We start from the raw sequence: 5717 nt of genomic DNA on the forward strand, positions 1-5717 counted from the left end.
AAAAATTGTTGCTTTGGACCTCTTTACACTTAAATTCTCTTGTCAAAAAGTAACTTAGCTGGCTGCATTTCACACTGATTCCTTTTTTTATGTCAATTTTTTTCACCAAAAAAAAAAGGGCACCCTCACCTGGTTAATTAATTGGATTAAAGTTTTCCCGCCAAAAAACTTAGTATATAGAGCACTCTAACCTTGAACTTGTGCCCCCCTCCCCTACTTATACAGTATGTTAGTTACACTTTGGACTTCTCCAAACATGTAGTCACCACACTCTGCTGCCCAAACAATGTAGTTCATCGAGTGCAGTTTCTCCACCACAACCTTTTTTAGAATAATCTGTAGCTTTGCTGGTCAGTCAATGCACTAAGTGTACTCCCGGGGGATGTCTTTTTGGAGACATTGATGCTTCGACACATCAGTATACCAGTGCAATTGACTGACCAGGAAAGCAAGAGATTATTCTAAAGACGTTGTGGTGGAAAAACTGCACTCGATGAACTACATTGTTTGGGTAGCAGAGTGTGGTGACTACATGTTTGGAGAAGTCCAAAGTGTAACTAACATACTGTATGAGTAGGGGAGGGGGGCACAAGTTCAAGGTTAGAGTGCTCTATATACTAAGTTTTTTGGCGGGAAAACTTTAATCCAATTAATTAACCAGGTGAGGGTGCCAATTATTTTTTTGGGGGCAGGAAATTCGACTTTAAAAGGAATCAGCAAAACAAAACTACTAGTATACCCACTATTTGCTTGAAAGTTCTTTCAGTACATTTAACGGTAATCAACTATTTTTAAAACCTGCGCAAATTTTCACCCTAAAAACTGTATCTATTGACCGCCTGAAATTAGTTTTTACCTGTTTAATGGGGGCGTCTTTTTAGTGAATGACCACCAATGGCAACTCTGGGGCCTTCTTGTAGCATGAATCTGAAATTTTTTGCTGTGGTCATGTCCAGATTGGGCTAATTATTAAATCCTGAGTTTTAAGGGCATTCATCAATCCAAAGTTTTAATCAAAGTTGAATGTTTTACTTATGCTTTTTTAAACAAATGACCTGACTTAACACCCTGCAAAATATTGGCAGTTGTTCATCTGGGCCAAAATCCACCACCACAAATGATAAATGTTCAAATAGGTGTCTCCTGAATTCCTGCAAACTTTCTGTGCTGTACACACTTTTAAAGTACCTTTTTTGGTCAAAATACAATCATGTCATTATACTTTGCCAAAAAATGGTACTTAAAAAGCGTGTACAACATGGTAACTTTGCAGGAATTCAGGGGACACCAATTTGTACTAAGTCAGACTTGTTTGTGGTGGTCAGGATTTTTAGCCCGGTTAATTGCTCAAGGGCCAATAATTTTGCAGGGCGTTAAGTGGTCATTCGCTTAAAAGACGGTCAACTTCGATTTATATAATCAGATTGATGAATTCGCTTCAAACTTGGGATGAATAGCTGGGAGAACAACCTTGACATGACCACAGCAAAAAAAAAAAATCAGATTCGTGCGTCAAGGACGTCCCATTCACTAAAACGACACACCGCTTTTAAAGTCATTGTATTAATGTTCAATTTTGCAGACACCACCGGAACCAGGAATAACATCCTGACCCACTGTCAAGGCCGTACCTGGTGGTCACTGGACCTCTCATTGTGACTATCTGTGACTTGACTACATCTAAAGCCTACAACAGCCTGTCTAGCTGTGAAATGACTACTTTTAACTTAGAAAGTCATGCGAGAGTATATGATGCCTGAATTAATGTTCAATCTTTTGCAGAGACCATCGGGACCAGGAAAGAGATCCTGGCCCACTGTCAAGGCCGTACCTGCTAGTCACTGGACATTTATCAACCTCTTACTGTGACTATCTATCATCTGTTTAGTTTACCAAGATTGATTTTTAACCTCCATGGTTATACTACCTAAACTATCGGTGACTTGACTGCATTAAAAGTAGAAACTACGGTTTCCAAAAACTTGCAAAAAGAGTTTTGTGTTAATTTGCTGATTCCTTAACTCAACCCTTTCAAACATCACACACAGCTTACCTGTAGTACACTTCACTCTACAGAAAGAAAGCACAACATTGCCTTTTCCATTTTCCGTATAGAAATAGCACATATTTCTAACCATCATTATGTGATCAAAGTATTTTCCAAGAAGTCCACTCCATCATTGTTTAAAAAGGAAAGTTTGGGGAATGCCTATAATGACACTGTTTTTTTTTTGTATACAATGTATTTTGTTAATATGAATAATCCTGCGTGTTATTTGTTGTTATTTGACAACCAGTATAGACAAAAGTATAGAATTTTAGGTAAATCAGAGTCTAGGTTTGTATGCTTTTTGTGTGCTTTTGCCAAATTTGTAATTGCAAGCACGTTGCAATTTGTCAGATACCAATGAATGCCAAATCTTGACTGTACATGTATACCTTCACCAGTAAACATTAATGGCTAGAATTCATGATCATATTGAAATGTCTCTACATTTTATCTTAGATTAATTTTTCATTTTGAATGTTTTTAGCCTAAACATTGCTGCTTTTTTTATTGTTTTGTATCACCATGTAGATTTTCTTTTCTTCACGTGAAGGATAATTTTCATTATCATAATAGAAATGGTTTTTAAAAGGTGAACATGGATCGTAATGAAAAAGATATCAGGGAAAACAGTTTGATCACAAATGCTGTTGAAAATATATCCCATTGCTATACAGAATTTAATAAAGGACAATATTACGAGTGCTCTCCTTAATAGGAAAATGTACTGTATTCTCTGTCATATTTGGAACAATATTAGTCACAAAGATATTAGTTAGGAATGTGAACTCTTTCAGAAATGACAACAAATAGCAGGGTGGGCCTAGCAACAATGGCGTTTAAAACGAAAAATTCAGAGGATTGCGAAGTGCCCTTTCCCAACATCTTTCATTGTCATTTTTAAGGGTCTGCATGGGATGTCCCAATCACGCTTTGCGCGCTAAAGTAAGGCAGCGACCGCGATTTACATTTGACATCAAATCTTCAACTTCATTCAAGTATGCAAATGGATGTGTTTGTGTGTGAAATTCTGCAAAACAACGACCCTGTATTATGATTCACTTATACTACCTGGACGTTTTACTACTGTATAGATCATACAATAAGTTTAACGGTGAATAGAACAACCCGGCTTGGCATTGTGCAAATCTAAAATGTCTGATTACGCATTGCGGCATGCAGACCCTATTTTTGAAAGAGTTCATAAATGAAAGTAGACTCACAGTCAAGTCCGATGTTCTCTTGTCTTGAAGCTGGTGATGGGTCCCTCAGAAACACAGACAAATTCTCCTGGAACGTGGAAGAGTGAGGAACACTGGCAGGTCCTCCAGGAAAGTGGACAGGAGCATAGGATAGCCGACAAGTCCCACAATATCAAGCCTTGTAAAAGAAATACACATTCAGAAAGATCACAGGCTAGTTATAACACCATACATTGCAACAGTCATCATTTGTTCAAGTTCTAAAACCTACTTTGGGTCGTAGGCGAGAGTTTATGCTTTGTTTAATAGTGAACATTCAAGCAAATGTACACATAGAATATCATAACCATAGCAAATAAAAATACATTTCACATAAAATATCACTGACATCAAAACAATCAATATGACAAGTTAAAACACACATGTTGACAGAATATTAAAGAAACATGATCATACTACTAGATCATGGCCAATACCAAATTGAATCAGACATGAAATACCTTATTTCAGGACAATTATCATCACAACACATGAAATGCATTTCAAACATCAGTTCCAAAACATTCAAGCACAGCTCATTTTGATAGTCAAGTCAAGTGATAGAACACTTTTTTAAAATATGGGCAAAGATGGCATACATATAAACGCCCAACAACGGCCGTGTTACTAAGTGCAGGTTTAAACCCAGGGAACCCAGTCTCCACAAATATATTCACGCCATTCTGTGTTTTAGCTTCATTTCAATACAATACGTTCGGTCCAAATAGTCACGACTTTATAAAGGACAATGTTAAGTGCGACTCACCACCTAAAACGGGTGTAGTGCGTCTTTCAAGACGAATTTTACCGCAGAGCTCTTTCCCTTCCATGCACACTCCGGCCATCTTCCTGTAGCGTGGTTTTACCACATGTTAAGGAATCCCCATAATTTGCATATTCGCAATTAAATAATTAAATTAGATTAAACACAGGCGCGATCTTACCACCTGTTAATGAATCATCATAATTTTGCATTTCTTTGTTAAGCTTTATAACGTAATAGAGCAACACTATTGTTATTATATCATTATTTACCTTACAAATATATCATTCAACCTAAAAAATATTCCTTTAAAGTTTAATCGTCTATTTCAATAGGTGATAGGATTACAGTTGCCATTTAAGGAGTTTTAACACAATACACCTTTGCTTTACACAGTCCTGAATTGCAATTTGCTGTTAGTGTTATGCTTTGAACGAAATGTTGTCTCGATTGTTTCTAGAATCTTTCTTTCATTCTTGTCATTTTCTCTAAATTTAGTGCATTGGATTTCTTTATCTACCGGTGAATTAATAAGGTTAAAAGAATAATCAAACGGCTGCCCTATTACTTACCTTTCTATTTAGAAAGAAACCCTTCTGAACACGTTAAAACAAAGAGCTTCAACGTCCTTGGTTAAAATCGCCATGGATCAAAAGCGCCCCACAACGGCAATAAAACATCACTGCAGTAATAGGAGCAACGAAGTCAATGTATTGCTGCAGTCCTGCACCGGACTGCTAGGGGCCGCTTTTGATCCATGCATTCGTAACGTCGCAATCTGGTACCCTGAGTCCTATCGTGGATGGGCGGGCTCTCTTCGAGGCTCTTGGGTCCATTTAGTCTAGTATCTCATCACTGCCTGACTTCTCGGTAGGAGTTTTGCACGGTTTCGGTAGAATTCCCACTGCGCACTGAACACACAACAGGTGCCTACGGCCAGGTAGGAATTGGGTCTCGATATTGGTCGATTTCGCGCGCTGATGCGCGCGCGCGCAAGTGGCCACGCCGTAGCGGCGCTGCGCGCGGGCGCGCATAACGCCCCCCACTAGCGGCGCTGCGCGCAGTTTGTTGGTACGACTATGGATTTTGTTGGTACGCGAAACCTGCCAGATCGGCCCTTGTCTGCGCGCGCGCGTATAGCGCCACGCACTAGCGGCGCTGCGCGCACTTTGCTTGGGGAATGTGTTGGCGCGCGTAGAGCCAAACCAGGCCTTGGTTGTGCGTGCGCAATTTCTGCCATTTACGATCGGCGTTGCGCGCACGCATCTCGTGCTTAGTCAATACAGTATTATACTATTATAGTCAACAACACTAATAGCTCGGGAATAAGTTATTACACACTTGCAAGTAAACTGAAGGAGGAAAATGGTCAAACAACTGGTGTATCATGCAGCTCTAGCGTATTTCGTGCTTCCTGGCGTGTGACATTCAAAAGTTTGACAACAACGTAGCGTTTTTGCTGCAATCAATACTTGGCTTTAAGCAAGGAGCTTCAAATATTGCAGTTTTCATTTATCGATATCCCTTTGCACAAATAAAAACATTAATCAACAAATGCAAAACAAAGAAATAAACAGAGTGCAGGAGGAGGAAAGAAGCCTGTAAGACTTGTACAATGTCCTTGAAACTTACGAAACATTAATCCTGAAAGTAACAAATAATAAAT

This window comes from Branchiostoma belcheri, unplaced genomic scaffold (genome assembly GCF_001625305.1).
Source record: "Branchiostoma belcheri isolate BF01 breed outbred unplaced genomic scaffold, Haploidv18h27 scaffold43, whole genome shotgun sequence".
Lineage (NCBI taxonomy): Eukaryota > Metazoa > Chordata > Leptocardii > Amphioxiformes > Branchiostomatidae > Branchiostoma > Branchiostoma belcheri.